This window comes from Nymphaea colorata, chromosome 9, assembly GCF_008831285.2.
Source record: "Nymphaea colorata isolate Beijing-Zhang1983 chromosome 9, ASM883128v2, whole genome shotgun sequence".
Classification (NCBI taxonomy): domain Eukaryota; kingdom Viridiplantae; phylum Streptophyta; class Magnoliopsida; order Nymphaeales; family Nymphaeaceae; genus Nymphaea; species Nymphaea colorata.
Window position 1 is genome coordinate 8,870,845 of NC_045146.1, and position 17,168 is coordinate 8,888,012.

General features: G+C 40.3%; 2 long non-coding RNA genes across 5 annotated transcripts; both read right to left on the reverse strand.

The window, feature by feature from the left end:
* Positions 1–2,764: 2,764 nt before the first annotated feature.
* LOC126410357 (uncharacterized) lies at positions 2,765–3,950 on the reverse strand. Its single transcript, XR_007574201.1, has 3 exons — positions 3,051–3,950; positions 2,906–2,978; positions 2,765–2,810 (listed from the first exon to the last, which is right to left on the reverse strand). It is a non-coding gene; the product is annotated as an uncharacterized LOC126410357 (long non-coding RNA).
* An 11-nt stretch (positions 3,951–3,961) lies between these two features.
* LOC116261020 (uncharacterized) lies at positions 3,962–16,741 on the reverse strand. 4 transcript variants are annotated; one of them, XR_004174227.2, is made up of 4 exons: positions 16,272–16,741; positions 15,545–15,619; positions 11,159–11,276; positions 3,962–8,442 (listed from the first exon to the last, which is right to left on the reverse strand). It is a non-coding gene; the product is annotated as an uncharacterized LOC116261020 (long non-coding RNA). The 4 variants fall into 4 exon arrangements; XR_004174226.2 differs by having other exon boundaries at positions 11,159–11,281; positions 15,985–16,741; XR_007574199.1 differs by lacking the exon at positions 3,962–8,442 and adding an exon at positions 10,232–11,047.
* Between the last annotated feature and the right edge of the window lie 427 nt (positions 16,742–17,168).

Here is a 17,168-nt window from a genome sequence, read left to right on the forward strand (position 1 = left end):
TGAACCGGTTTGAAAATCAATTGAACCGATCTGAAAAACAATTGAACCGGTCTAAAAAAGAGTCCGAATCGATTCAGAAAGGTGGGAACCGGTTCTAAATCAAGCGGAATCGGTTCTAAACTTAATGAAAACAAACTGTATGGGTACGGGTCGGGTCCTATCGAACCCGACCCGGTCTGAAAAACTTAAAGCGGGCTGGCGGGCGGGCGGGCGGACAAATTTTTTTTTTTTAAAAAAGCCTGATGGATCGGATCGGATCGGGTCTGTCAAGACCCGACCCGGTCCGACCCACCCGCTCGGCCGCGCGCGCGGTCACGGGCGTCGTCTCCACCGTGCACCCGCCGAACGGCAGGCGGGCAATGGTCTTCCACCGGCAGGCCACCCAACTCCGTAGGTGGCCACCGGAGGGTGCCGCCAGGACAACCGACCGTCGCCCGCTGCGATGGCCGGCCATCGCGCACCCAAAACCAGCCATAATTGGCCGGTTTTGGTCCTTGCCTAATTTTCGCCCGCTTCTGACTTTGGGCGGCTACAACGGCGGCCAAAAAGCCACCGGCAGGCCATCGAAAACCTTGGGTGGGCGCTGGCGGGTCTGATGGGCCCGTCCGGTGACAGCAATGTCGCCGGCAATCGCCCTTCGCCAGCCGTTACCCCCTCCCCCCCCACCCCGTCGCTCCTCCCTGTCGTCCCTTTCACTTTTCTGCGACTGCAACAGAGGCGTCGAGGGCACCACAGGCCACCCAACGACATGGGTGGCTGCCGGCAGGGACGCGCCCCAACGGCTGGAGGTCCGCCATTGCCAAACGGCGACCGACGCCCGCCGATCCGTGCGTCCCCTTCCCTTTTCCTTAGGTGGCTGCAATGGAAGCCCGACGACTTCCGTTGTTCGCCAATTTTTTTTTTTTTTGAAAAACTTGCAGTCGAAGAACCAAATGGGGAATATCCGAACGCGAAGAACACACAAAAATCATCCAAAATCAACGATTGAACAATGAACATTGGTTTTGATACCAATTGTTGGGATTTCTCCCTCGTGCATATACAAAACCAAACGTATATACCTTAAACAGGATCATGTTCATGTTAAATCATTGAAAAAACAAAATCTTAAACTGAAGCGGAAGCGTACTTGAATCCATTTGAGGAACTGGACGATAGATCGTGGTAGGATCTTCCAGGGTCTTTGCGGCGCACGTGAGATTTCTCTCAGATGGAGAAGAGACAACCCTAGAAACCAACATTTCAAGCAACCATTGCACGACTACTACCATTTTATATTAAAGGTAATTACGGATTAAACCCATCAAAGCGTCCGTAATTACATACAAGTATCTATATATTTCAAAATTACTCCACACTATCTAAAATGACGTAATATCCCAAAACGCAATCACTTAAGCGGATATTTACCTTAAAACAGTCATAATGTTTGAAATTTCTCATAAGCATATGCCGGCCCACCAAATGATCTTACACAAATACAAAGATACACAAAAAAGATTATATGGGTCGTCTCTAACACCCTCCATTTGCTGGTTGGTAGGAGGGGAAAGATGTAATCCCCGTTCCAATCTACCTCAACGGCACTCAAAGAGAGTGAGAGAAATGTATGACGATAAAAAAGACAAAAGGGTGAGAATGAGGGCAAAGAAAATACAAAAAAGACGACGGGAAGAATGCGGGAGACCAAAGAGAGTCCGTGAGAGAGGGTTCAGTTGAGAGACAACTCGAGAGGGTTAGTGAAGCGAATGAGTGGGCGAAGATTGTACAGCGTGAGAGCGAGCGCGAGAGACGGTGAGGGCGGCAGAAAGCTGGCGGGAGAGACAGAGCAGAGGACTAGGGAGAACACGGGATAGAGGGGGAGAGAGCCAGAGAGAACAGAGAACGATGAGAAGGAGAGACAGAAAAAGGAAAACGAGAAGAGGCAGGGTGAGTCGCGTCGCCTCCGTCCCTCTGCTGCCATCGACCTCCGCCTGTTCTTCTTCCGCCTCCTGTTCTTATGCATCGAACACCGAAACAGCAACGACGGTTCGACGTCACGGCTCTTCACGCGCGGGTGCACTACGGGTCCGAATCTGAACCCTGCTCCATGCCCAACGCCCCGAAACGCCAATCTTTCTTCTTTGAGATTAGGCTCATTCTTTTGTCAGTGTAGGCTGTAGGGCCTGCCAATGTTTTCCTTCTTGAATGGCTAGGAACTGAGCACACAACTGCTCTTTAATTTTTTTAAATGATTTCTTTAGGCGTCACTAGCCAGAAACTAAATTATTGCCCACTGGTGTTAAAAGAATTTCCTCGAAATTTAAAACTATGAGACATTACATAACTTTGGAAGTGTGATGGCTCCAAAGGGAAAAGTGTTTGTGGAGAGTTGCCCATTTGAAGGTTTGCTCGTTAAACGCAGTTTTTTCATCTATCACGATATGATCTATTTGGCATTTCAAATCATTAGGTGGGTATAATGTCTTGTTTTTTTTTTTTTTTAAGTTGATTCTTTTTAGAGATATCTTTTCTTATACAATTATCCTTTCAAGCTGCAGATAAGTTTTTGGAAAGCATCCTAGCACTTCTGTTTCTTCCTACATATCCTCGTAATGTACCTTGATGATTAACTGGGGAAGGAGTGAGAAATTTAAGATTGGAATTCATTTGTAGAGACAAACAGTTGAAGAATGAAAGATAATCAGGACGGACTCACAAATTCTCTTCGCCCCCTTTATTATTTTCTGAGGGATCTCTTACCTCATTTCGTCACACGTATGCATGGCACGTTACTTGCGCTGTGAGTGCTCGTTCCAATCCTTCTTCGTCTGTTTGAGTAAAACGGAAGACCAAATCAAAAACCATGAATGAGTTGCCAGACACCTTTTATCCCCCTAGTAAACATATCATGAAATGACTGTACCAATGACTCCACTCTCTTAGGATCTTGCATCTTGAATGGTGGCAAGTAATTCCTTTCTTCGTTTTACGTGGACCTGCATGCATGGATGAGATAGATGAAGCTCAGGAGGGAAATTGAGGGCCGCCAAAGGCCTTCTTGAACATACTCAATCCAGTGGTTATGGCTGGGTCGACAAAGCTTCCTGGTGTAGTACAGGTTGACACCGTCCCTGGTATGGATCCTCACTTGTCGCATATAAGTCGCTTCTAAAACAAAGAACCAAAATTCAGACTTTAGCAAGAACATCCGCTGAAACTTATTTGGTGGAACACGAAAGAGAGAGAATGTTTGAACCTTTGGGAAGGGCTTGGGTGAACGATTGCGTGCTTGATGAGGGTTTTGGACATCTGCCATCCTCGTCACCAACTACTGTTGATCGATCCAGCAAATGGAGATCTCCAGGAGTTGCAGGTGTTGAAGGAGGAGGATCGACTGCAAGATGAAAAACTGATTCTGCCCCCAAGAAATCTTGGGCGTCAATTGCTGAAGGTAAAAACGACCTGGAATGGGAATATGCTTTGGATTTGCCGAACCTTGGCGTTCATGAAATCAATGGCAAGAGAGCACTGGTGATACCAATGGAAGAACACGAAAGGCTTGTTCACCCCTTTCGTTGGTCAGCTATTGGTTCTCTTATTGGGGGCAATCTTAGGGTTCGAATTGAGATGGCAGATAGATTCAAGGATCTGCGTAATCAATGGAGCGATTTGGGGATTATAATAAGATTCACCATGTTACAGAAGGGACTCTTCTTGATTCCTGCCTCTTCGGAAGCAGCATTGGAAGAAATTTTGATCTCAGGGCGATGGCGTGTCAGTGGGAAGTTTTTGGTGGCATGTAAGTGGGAGCATGGAAAATCCTTGAAAATCGAGGCGTCTCTAGAGTTCCCCTTTGGATTCGGCTTCCAGACGTGCCGATGCACACATGGAATCGGAAGATATTTGCAGGGATTGCAAAGCTGCTTGTTGGATGCCTCATTGACGCCGATGCCTACACAAAATCGCTGACCAGGTATGGATATGCACGGCTTCTCATTTCTGTTCCCCTTGATTTTGTTCCAGATAGTTTGGTGTGCATTATGGATGGTGATTATGTGTTTGAACAAACTGTGGAATATGGGCACAAAATCAAGTTCTCTCACAACTGTGGTCTCACCTCTCATGGGATGAATGCTTGTCCGATGGTGGAAGTACCAGTCACTAAAGAGGATAAGCCTATGTCCAATGATGGCTGGTCTCAAGTTAATATCACACGAAGGAAACCTAGATCAACAGTAATCAGAATGTTAAACCAATGCTTAATGGAAACCAATTTTCGGTTCTTGAAATGGAAGACCATGATGGTCAAGAAGATCCTGCCACAATCGGGACATGGAGATTACTGAAGGTGTAGTCTGGTGATTCTAAAAGGATCCTATCTAGTGCTGGAGAGGATCTTGACAACCATCCTCCTTCTAATCTTGGTCAAGTGATGGAGTTACTGGATCAAGGTGCTCCCTCTAGCCTTGATTACTATGCCTTGGGGAAGACGGTAGCATGGAGATGGTGCTAGACAAAGAGCAACTACTAGAAAAGAATTTCCAGCCTTCGAATGTCAGTTGGAAAAGGACACTTAAGAACAAAGAGGTGAGCTTGATAAAGAAAAACGGTGGCACCTCTAGTTCACAATCTGGAATCAAAGAGAATGTTGATATTATTGATTGTCCAAAAGAAAAAAGAAAAAGCAGTTCGTATAGGAAAGGCTCATGGTAAGGAGAATTCATCGGCTGCCAGTTTGGAACCCAGTGGAAAGTCTGTATCTTCAAATTTGAAATGAAAGTGTGCAGCTGGAATGTTAGGGGACTTGCCAATCAAGCGGGCCAGCGTGACTGTTTGAACTTGATAAGTTAACAGATGCCTGACATTATTTTCTTGCTAGACACCATGCTGAGTGAGGATCGTATGAAGATTTTCAGTGGGAGACTTAATTGCTATGAGATTAAATCTAACCTGGAAGCAGATAGAAATTGGACATGGATCGTTCTTGCTTGGAAAAAGCAAGAAATTACTTTAATAAGTTGTAGATATAACAATTACTGGATAGATTGTAGTTTTTTTTTGGCTGATCAAAAAGCTGAATTTGATGTTGTTGGAACATACCTTCATACAGATTTCAGATTGAGAAGAGATCAGTTTGTTATGTTGGGAGCTACTTTAGCACTGAAGGATAAACCAGTTCTGACAATAGGGGACCTTAATTCTGTTCGGCAAAACTTTGAGAAACTGGGGAGGGCCCCAACCCTTCAAGCTTGCTTAGCATTCAATACATTATTCATTATGTTGGGCTGCAGGAAATTGCTGATGAACAGAACTCTATTACTTGGTCGAACCATCTTAAAGGAGTTGATTTGATAATGAGCAAAATCGACCAATGTTTCTGCAAAAGTGGTTGGAAAAATTTTGCGGTCTTTCACACCTTAAAGTGTTAATCAGACCTTCTAATCACTCTGCACTTGTATATTCTCACACCTCTCAAAGAACTTATATGGTGGGAAAGGGGATCTTTAGATACTCCAGACATTGGGAGAAATATCCCGAATGCAGACAAATGATTGCCACAATCTGGATATTGAAAGACCAAGGCTGCCCAATGGTTCAACTCTGCTCCAAATTAGGAAGCGTAAGAAAAAGATTGAAGGAATGGAGCAAAAATATGCTAGAGAAAGTTGAGCTGAAAGTTAACCGACTTCAGCTTCAATTAGAAAATCTTCATCAACAAAATGATTTTAAAACAACCTACTGCGAAGAAAATCAAATCTGTCAAAAACTGGTTGAAGCTCTTGAAGAGGAAGACATTTCTTTCTATACGTAGAGCTAGGGCTATGTGGCTCAGTGAAGGTGATGGTAACACTAAGTTTTTCCATAACATGGTTAAAGGAAGAGATTTGAAGAAGATTATGGAAATTGATACTAATGAGGGCGCCATTTCTTATCCTGCTCAAATCCATATTAGGTGTTGGGAATATTTTCAGCACTTCTTTTATAAGGATGATTCTACAGGAGCTCTTCCAACTGAATTACATGCTGGACCAAAAGTTCTTCAACAAGAGAATCAGGAACTTTTAAAACCTGTTTCTAATGAGGAATTTCGCCAGTGTTGTTATGAGAGCAAAAGCTGGAAGCTTGCTGGGGCCAGATGGCTTTCCCAATGGGATTTTTCAGAAACATTGTTAGTAGGTAATTTGGTCAGCAATGCTATTAATGATTTCTTTAACAAATGCAAATTATTCAAAAGAATTGGCAGGAGTTCTCTTGTGCTAATCCCAAAGAAAGGTGGTTCTAAGCATATTTCCAATCTATGGCCGATTGCTCTTGAAAATAGCATAATGAAGTTTATTACTTGTATTATGGTTCTCCATTTGAAATCAATTCTATGCAGATTCATTGCTGATAATCAAGGTGTCTTTTTGGTCAATAGGACTAATGCATCAGAATTACATGTTGGCTCATGAAATGCTACATTCAATGTGGACCAGCAAGGCTGAAATTGTATGCATTAAAGTTGATCTGTCTAAAGCATACGACAGGGTCAACTGGCTTTTCTAGAAGCTGCCTTGGGTCATCTCTGTTTTCACCCTGATTGGATTTCAAGAATTATGATATGTGTCACTAATGCTGCATATGCACTAATCATTAATGGCAGGCATGAAAATTATTTGACCAGCAGTCAGGGACTAAGACAGGGAGATCCATTATCTGCCTGCTTATTTTTGGTGGTTATGGAAATATTCTCGAGAAGTCTTCAATTTGTAGCTAATATATAGAAAATTGAAGTTCTACTTTTTGGAAGACAGTTGGCAAGGTCAGCTCCTTGTTTTATGCGGATGATGTCCTGTTTTTCGTAAGATCCAATAAGAAATCAATATGGAAATTGTTCCAGCTTCTATCAGAATTTGAGGTCGGGTCAGGCATGAAAATCAATGCTGAAAAATCTCTATTCCTTTTAATATCAGGTTCAGGACAGCGGATACTTGATATGCTAATCCAAAGAGGATGGAATGAAGGTCAATTTCCAACTAGATATTTGGGGTTGCTCCTATCGCCTGACAGATTATGCAATGGCGTATGGGATCCAACGATCCTTGAGTTTCAAAATAAACTCTCTAGCTGGAAAGGACGACTTTTGTCCTACACAGGCAGAGTTTATCTCATAAAGTCAATACTTCTATGCTCCCTCTTTCCTGGATGTTAGTCCTAAAATGCCCCACTTCAGTGATTAAAAAGATGGAAAATGTCATGTGCTCATTTCTATGGGGAGATGCAGAATCAACTTGCTGCCTCATTTGGTCTCCTGGACTATCCTTTCGAAACCATTCAATAGAGAAGGCATAGGTAATGTCAACCTTTATGAGCGAAATGTATCATGTCTGGTCTTCCTGGGTTGTGTTGCATTAACTGAGTATTCTTTATGGGATAACATGTGCAAGGCCAAGTGCTTAAACAAAAAGGAGTGCCTGGACTAAATCCTATGGCCAGAGATGGTCACCATTATGGAAAGACATCATGGCTGCATTGAGAAGAATATGTAACAAAGTTAACTGGCAAATTGGAAATGGTAGGAAAGCAAAATTCTGGGTAGATCCTTGGAAGGATTTACCTTTAATTCAATGCATCGATGCCAATGATGTTCCATATGTTGATGCAGATCTTAATATGACAGTTCATACTCCAATCTCTAATATAAATCTAATCCTAGATGGAACAGTTCCAATAATTCAAGAAAGCTGTGATCTTGAGCTTAGTCATGGCGCAGATCTTCTATGTTGGAAGCTAAGCCACATTGCTATTAAATCAAGAAATCAAATTTGGGGATACATTAGAAAGGAAAGTACAGTTCTGAATTGGAGGAGATTGATTTGGACCTCTGGCTCCATTCTCAGTGACTACCGTTTCACCAATGTCAGCAGCTTTGGTAGGCTCCCGATAGATGCTAGATTGCGGAGGTTCGCCTTAGCCTCCATTTGTATGCTCAATTTGTTTTCTTGTCCTTTTTCTGCCAATATTTGGAAGTTTGTGACTAGCTGGTTTAACATCTCAAGGACTCCCTCTTCAGATGTTTGTGCTGAACTGACATGGTAGTTCCATAGGAAGATGAGATGCAAAGAATTATGGAAATGTTGGCATCTAGTATTCAATATAGTCATTTGGAAACTCTGGTGCTTTAGGCACCAAGCTAAACACCAAGGAGTTGTCAGACGCCTTAGAGATGCCAAACATGAAGTTTGGAATTCATGTACTGAGGTATTTTATAAACAACAGTGGCCTTCTCCTATTGCGACTGCAATCAAATTGTGGCTTTGCACAAAAATTTTGACTCCATTGTGGCAGATCGAAGACCCTCCCAGACGGCTGATTGAGCTGGTCTTTGTGGAGAACAAAAATGGTAAATCATGTGCTTGAAGAGGGCTTTGCTGGTCTGCTGGTCGTAGGGGCGAGAATGAAGTTTTGTTGTTGGACTCCCTGCTGGATACAAGAATTGCTGTCAAAGCCAACTCAGATCGATGGACTTCATGGTTACGGAAAAGGATTGCTGCTTATATTGACGGAACCAAGAAGTTCCTGTTTTGGCAATGGTTTACAATTTTTTGTATGTTGATAATGATGCTCTTTCCCTCCAGGTGGTCTCCTTGCTCGTGGAGCAGGAAGTGATTGATGTTTAGCATGTTGGCATTTGGGCCATGAGGCCTCATTCTTTTATTCTTTGATCTTTGTAATTCTTTCAGCTTTAATGGATCAGGGGTAACCCCAGCCCGTTTTGGCTAAAAATCAGCAAGAACTATCTGCTGGACATGAAACCGGGACTTAATGAACCCCAACGTGAGTCATCCCAAGAACCCTTCTAACACCAATAAGAATTATGATCAAACCCAAGATTATCACAATTCGCTTATGGTTGTAGAATTTTACCCTTCAATGATCGATCCCCAAGATCCACAAAATATAGCTGCTGCATAACAGCCATTGACCGAGAAACTATGTTATTCATTGCCAGCCAAGATCTGGGTCTATAGTAGTTTGCTCATGAGCAACCAAAGTTGAGTGTGAACTCCCTCCGGCTTGGGCTGGCTGTCCAAGTATGGGCATAACAGAACTATGAGCAGGGAGATACGACCCCCACAAGCTGGTAGCCAAGAAAACAATCTGGAGGATGTCTCAAGAAATTGATAGCATAGCTAAAGCACCTTCTTGCGCCTTGATTCACCTCCAGGACCTTCACTAAAACGCTGAACTTCAAATTGTTGTTTTCTGAGGTATCAAGTAGAATCTTCTGTCCAAATTTCAGACCAAAGTCGTTTTATATGGCAAGAGCCTATGGATTAAATTTTGTGAAATTCGAGCTGCCCATGATTTATAACAATTCTTGGAAGAGGGCTCATTCTATATATCTCTGAAAACCTATTCATCAGTGTTACCTGTTTTCATTTTTCGCTTTTTAAATTGATTTCATTATTAAATGATTTAAGAAGAATAGAAACTTTGGTCCGAGTAATCTCTAGAACGTGTACGTTTTTTTTTTTTTTTGTGTCAGTTCACTAGTTTAGCCTCTGTTTCGCTTATTTTTCAGATCTAACCAGAGTCTGTAGGATTTTGTTCTTTATAGCAATGCACACGGCATTTTATAGCAATATTTTGATTTTTGCCTCCATTTCTGTTGAGTAGTTAGATTTTAGGTCTAGAGTTTATGCTCCAAACTAGAGAATCTTTGAGTCATATATAATTTATCATAAATTTTTTGAGACCTGACCCACTAAAAACTCAAATTTTATTGTGTTGTTGGATTTTTCATTTTCAGTAAAAAAAAAGTGTCTCTAGTGCTATCTTTCTCATGTAATTTCTTTGTAAATATTAGTTTTAATAAGGTCACACCAAAAGATGACCACCCATTGCTGAACATTGATATGCTGGTGGACAGTACTATTGGCCATGAAAAATCCTCCTTTGTGGATGTGGTTGGCTATGCTGGGTACAATCATATGAAGTTGTCAACAAGGGACCAGCTTGAGACTTGTTTCCGCAAACCATAAGAGACTTTCTGCTATACAGTGATGCTATTTGGGCTACAAAATTGAGGACCATTGTATCAAAGGGCAAGGACCACTATCTTCTATGACCATAAGCATAAATTCATGAACACTTATGCAGATGACATCTTGGTCAATCCAAGACCTGTGAAAATCATGTTGGGGTGTTGACACTAGCTTTTAACAAGTTACTACAATATAAGATGAGGTTAAGTCCACAAAAAATGTCTTTGGTATCGAGTCAACCAACTTCTCTAGTTCATCGTCACAAAGAAAAGGGTAGAAGTAGATTGAGCCAAAACCAATGTCATATACACATGCCAGTCCCAACTAATCTCAAAGAGCTATGCAGCTTACAAGGTAGAATACACGTTATTAGGCTGTTCATTTCTTAACCTTGCCCTCAAAATTAACCCTCTAGTCTTTTTGCCGCCAGTGTTGGGAACACAACTTCTGTTATATATCCGTAAATAATTTTGCTCGTCGATGATGATACAATACAAAGCAGGCTGCAAGATTGAACATGTTATATTATGTTAACAAGACCTGCATATAGGAGAAGACTTGTCTGGCTCTCATCTGGTGTGTTAGAAGCTTCGACATTATCAATTTGCATTACAAGTCAAAGTAATTTCTCAGTTAAGGCCTTTCAAGGATGTTTTGTAACCATTATTTCTTAGCAGCAGAATCACCAAATGGCAAGTACTCCTTATGCAATACGACTTGGAGTACATCTCATAGAAATTCATTAAGGGACAAACATTAGCCAATCAGTTAATAGAGTTTGTTCTAGCAGAAGAGTTAAAAGCTGAGGACAGTTTCCTATATAAAATGTCGTATTTGTGAACCCAAGTATAGTATGGACTCTTTTCTTTGGTGGATCTAAAAACATGGCTGGAACAAGTACATACATTCTCCTTCTCATACTGGAAAGCGAGATGATCCTCTATTATCTCAAGTTAAAACTTGCACTCATAACATGGTATGAGTTAAAGAGGCTGTTGGACTTCAAAGTCAAGAGGGTGCATTCATATTGTGACTCTCTGCTGATCATAAACCAAGTCAATCAGGAGAGGAAAGTAAACACATCCAAAGTTAATGTCATACCATAAAGCTGCTAGGATGCTAGTTGCACAGTTAGAGGAATTCCAAACCTTTCATATCAAAAGAGAGTTCAACTAGTTTGCAGGTGGTATGACCAGCTTAGACTTGATCATCACAATTAAGAGAGCATAGCCATGTAGGGCCTTTAAGGTTGGGAGACTTAGTTGGCTGACCTACGAAACACATGAACATGTTAACAAGGTTGTGTTAGAAGAAATACCTTAGCACCAAAATTTCAAGAGCTACATGGAATCAGGAGAATTCCCTCTAGACATACCAAAGGAAGAGCAAAAGACCATTCAAAGGATGTGAAGAAGATATATTTCATTTTAATAGAAGTCATATATAGGAGAGACAACAAAGAGGAGGCACAACGAGTAGGCGAGGAAGCACATGAAATGATCTGGAGTGGCCATCCATGTTGGCTGCCAAACCTTAGTTAAGCAGCAAGTTCGAGCATACTATTGTTGGCAAACCATAAAACAAGACTATTATAAGCATATCAAATGGTACCTCAAGTGTCAGACACACGCTGGCTCGATCCATGCTCCACCCGCGTACTTACACTTTTTATTTTCACCATAGCCCTTTTTATGTGCGAATTTGATATAGTGGGTCCAATTAATCCATTTGCATTTAACTGTCACAAATACTTCCTTTTTGCAACAAAATATTTTACAAAATGGGTTGAGGTAGCCACTCTCAGAATGGTAGAAGAGAAACACATCATGTCTTTCGTTCACAAGGACATCCTATGCAGGCTTGGACTACCATATAACATTGTGTTGACAGTGCCACCCATTTCAAGAACAAAAGAATACAAGATGTTTGTGTTAAGTTCAGAATTAAGTACCATTTCTCTACCCCACATTATACACAAGAAAATGGCCAGACTGAAGCCACAAATGCAATCTTTATCTAAATCATAGAAAGAACTATGAAAACAGGCTGACTGGCATGAAACAATTATGATGCTTTATAGGCTTATAGAACAACAATTAGGACATGTACATGAACATGCACTGTAGTGCATTAATTTCGTGTTGTTTCACATAGGCACACACACTTCAATGTGTGAATTTCATGCTTCGGTGCACACAAATATCACAAGCATCATAGTACCTACAAGCACAAAATAACTCATGCAACAAGCATACAAAATTTCCAAGAGTTTCAAATCTGGTTTCATCATTTGCTAAAAGGTCTTTACAAATCTATCACATTTTTGTATCCAGGTCAAGAAAGTGCCAATGTGATGTCAATATTTTTTTTAAATCTTTTCTGATTAGTGATCGATAATAAATGAATAATGAAGGTCTCAATAAGATCATAATATAAGCTACAAGTAGCTATCAATGAAATTGAGGGAATCAAAATTTAGGAAATGTCACTAACTTTGATAGCCAAGTATAAGCAGGGACCTAGCAGAATCTAGATGAGAACAAAGCTCAAAATTGACCTGAGCATAACATGCTATGCACTGCAAAATGAATGCTATATTTGGGCTCGGGGCAAGTACAGTAATTCCTCTAAATCACAAATCCAGAGTACAAGGTGTACAAATAATTGACTTCTGAACATTTTGTTCATTGCGAACCCATGAAATTAAATGGGTTGAAAGGTCAACAAAGTTACACAGAATTACCAAAGCAATGCGCTTTCTAGTAGCTTGTGGGATGGTGAGGTGTTTCCTCCACACGGTGAAGGTCAGAGATAAAAGAAAGGAAAAAAAAAAAAAAGATCAAGAGCTAAAATGTGAAATGAGAAGAAAAGGAGCAAAGGATAAACTGCAAAAATGAAAGGAAATAGTGTCTCCATAGAAGGCAAGAATCATTTGGATCAAAGCTCTCACATAAAGATGGCAAGGTCTGCTATGACTATGAGGCAACCAAGTTAGTGTCTGCTCCTTTATGAGATTCTCCATGACATTGAGAATGGCTCCTAAACTTATATTTTGGAAACAGAGAGAAATTCATTCTAGAAAGCTTGATGATAATGATAAGGGAAGATTCTAACTCTCGAGGGGAATTGGAGTTGGCAAAAATTTTCATCAGATGATAGAGGGGCACCTTTTGAACAATGTCTTAATAAGCATCTCTTACAACGTTGCACCATTGCTCACATGGGGGCATCTTTCATTTCAAACAAGGCGTTGAACAAATGTTTCAGAACAAGCATCTTTGACTATGTTACACCAGTGCTCACATTGAGATATCTTTTTATTTTTCTGCAACGGAGGCCTTGTCCTTGTGCATCTGAACATCACATACAAAATTAGAATTTTTTTCCCCAAAAATTGGCATGTTTGATCTTTGTCACTAAGTACAACTTTCACCGGCTTAGTATCAGAGAAGAAATATGTAAGCATCTCAAATTTTCCATCATATCCAATTGACCATTTTACTCTTCACAATTTGATTTTAAACCAATTTTACCAAAAACATTTCAACCATAGGGGCCATCCACTTGAACCAAAGCTAGACCCATCTAACATAGGCACCTAAACTTAGACTGGGCTCACCTAGGTTGTCACCACTCTACCAAATGACCATTTTACCCTTGAATTTTAGCAAACCTTCAAAATTATGGGAATTATTTGAAACCAGTTTAACCAAACATCCTAGATCGGATCAGATTAGACCTATGATTAAGATCCCAATCCAACATTATAAGTCTGATCAAACCGGACATTTAATCCAACTATTAAAATCTCATCCCGAACATGATCATATTAGACATCTGATCCAAATCCCATATCCTAAGTCAACATTTTTTACTAGATCAGATTAGTTTGCTGATCCAGATTCTTATCCAAATCCAACATCTTAGACGAGATCATATTAAACTTTTGATCTATATCCAAATCCAACATCTTAGACCGGATCATATTAGACTTTTCATCTATATCCAAATCCAACATCTTAGACCAGATCATATTAGATCTCTAATTCTGAACCTAATCCATCACTCAAGAGTAGGACAGATCAGATGTTTTGGTTCATTATCCTAGATTCAAATTCACATCCAATGTCTCTAGTCTGAATCAATCAAAATTTCTGGTTCAAATCTGAAATTTGAACCAAATCCAATACACCCTATTAATGACTCGCAGATCACTTTTCATTCATGGGCCACATAGGTTTACAAAACACGCTTCTTACCCTCATGTTCAACATGAATGGCCGCACACAACACCTTCTCCTAGGAAGCTTTGTGATTGATTTCTGCATCACTGAATGAGTCATTAATCCAACTGTAGTAAAAATATCACGACCCTTGTATTTCTACTGATAGTGCAATTCCAAAAGTTTTTTTTTTATTTTTTTATCATGGATTAAAAAATTATTTATAAATTCATGGGTTTGAAAACTCATTTTTTTCAAAATTTCATCTGTATTTGGTTGATTGCTCATGGATGTTTAGATAATTTTAAATGTTAAGAGGCATAACTTAACCCTCGAACTGATTATCCTTGGTAAAGGCATAAAAAATGGTTTGACCTCATATCAAGATGCAGATCCCATCTCCTTTGTTTTGGTCATGCATTTTGAAAATTTCAGGCGAATTACTTCTTTAAAACCTTTCATCCACTCTCTCTCTCTCTCTCTCTCTCGCTCTCTTTTTAAACTCCCTCCATTTTGTAATAAGATGTCCTCCCCTATTGCGGGTGGAGGAAGTTCAAATTTTGCATGCATACAATGGAGAATGCACTCAGACTAGCGCTCTATTCAAAACTACGGTCCAGCCGTCCAGGAATAACAGGTCAAGGCTATGCAAGCTAGTTCATTGCACACCCCTCTACCTAATGGGTTGAATTCTAGGATTTGCAGCATATACACTCGCTCACACGAATAGACATAAACATGCACACCATAGAGTCTGTATCGGATTTATGGATTTAATATCCGATATTTTACTTAAAGCATGAGCAACCAAAGACATGCAACTGATTAGGCTTAATAAATACAAAAAAACAAGTTCTGCCAAACATGTCCCCGGCTTAGTTAGCCCCAAATTAAACCTTGTTCCACAAATTCATATACCCCATTTGCAATACAGAACACATATAAAGATTGGCAACACGAGGGATACACATACATCATGAATGACCAAAGGTTCCATAAGCTACCACAAAACATGTGACACCATGTGTGTTCAGAAAATTGATAAAATAAGATCAGAGTTTTGCACAAGATTAGCAAACATGTACAAAAGAAAAGAACATCCTCCTAATCAAGAGAATCGAAAGTGACACGTGGGCCAAACCACAAGCAGCAAAAATAAGATAATCGGTGCATTAAAATAAAATAACAGAAATAATCATAGGAAACAAAAAAACATAGCGAACATTCTGCTTTGATATGTCCTAAAATAAGCAACATCAACGTAAGAAAACTGATAAGTACTTGGTTGTCAAGCCAAATCAAAGGACTTACATAAAACGTCGCATGCTCTTTTGAAACGAATATTAAGATTTAAAATGACATGAGTTTTTCTGGTAATTAGAGAGCCTGCAATGACATTAGCAAATATTAGTAAGGAATATGACACCAAATAATGAAAAGAATGAATTCCGATAGGATAGCGAACTCGGAAAAATTAAAGCCGACATACAACTGAAGAATAAAAAGCAGAAAATACGAAAGGACACACCACACCAAGAGGTCGGAGCATTGCAATCAACTGATGACATCAACACAAAAGAAAGGTAACATAGCAGATAACTCGATGGATCAATTAAAATATAAAACTAAAAGAATGAAAATAATCGTCGGGAAATTGACAATAGTGATAGCAAAAAAGAGGGCATAGAAAAAAAGAAAATCCTAAAAAAAAAAATGAACACATAATAGATCACAGAAGGACCGAGGCTTACCTATGTGTTGAGGGTCCTGGTTGGTAGGAGACAATGCCAAAGAAGTAGTAGGGGCATTGGAAAAGCAAATAAGGGAACTAAACTTCTTGTTTGGATGGAGGGAAAGGAAAAGATTGAACAATTAATCATTTGTTTGGTTGATTAATTAAAAAGAAGGGAAAGGAAAGAAAAGTAAAAAATTTGTTTGGTTGCAAAGGTAAGGAAAAGAAAGGGAGGGAATGGAAAGAATGTTCTAATGTAAATCCAATCCCTTCAAAATTGGAGGGATTGGGAAGGAAAGGAAAAACCTATTTATTTTTGCCGTGTATACCCTTGACCTTGCGTGGCTCTTTCTCTCCCTCCCCGCCGTTGGTCAAGACTACGATGGGTGCCGAGTCTGTCTGTCTCTCCCTTCCCGCCACTGATCAAGACTTGGATGGTAATTTTTCTCATTCAGACCATACCGACCATCACCGGGGTCACCATCGCCGCCGTTGGACAGTGGGCTGCCGCTGTTCATTGTGTTCCCAATACACCTCTACAATTGAATGTTAGGAGCATTATTGTAAAATAATATAAATTCTATCATTTCCTTTCCTTTATGTAGTCTAAATAAACATGATTTTAGAAATTCTTTCCCTTCTATCCAAACAAACTTTATAATCAATGAGGGGATGATGCTGGAAAAGTAGCAACGATCGATGGAATCCAATGATGACCATAGTCAAAGAAGGAGAGAAAAGGAAGCCAAGTAAGATCAAAGAAGGCCAAAGCTAAAAATCCCTCTCCCTCTCTCTCTCCCGGGAGAGGCTCACCAAGATGTGCCTATTTATAGGCAAGAGCTAGAGCCAAGGGCTAATGTTAGGAGATTCAAGAGGGGCCTATACTAGCAAGTATTGTATGGAGAGATGGCCATCCACGGTTGTCGATGATGCCACCCCTTAAAAGTGGAACCCTATTGGCGAGCCACTTTCATAGGAATGTCAACTGATGGGAGAGACGACGGTACGACAACACAAAAGTAGACATCAAATAGAATTGGACACCAAGCAGATGCTAGCAAATAGCAGAAGAGAATGGGAGGACACTAAGGGTGGGTATCGGGCCGGGCCGGTCCGGCCCGGCCCATTTAAATTAAAAAAATATAATTTTAATTATAACATAACATTTTTTAATATAAAATATATTTATTAAGAATAAAAAAT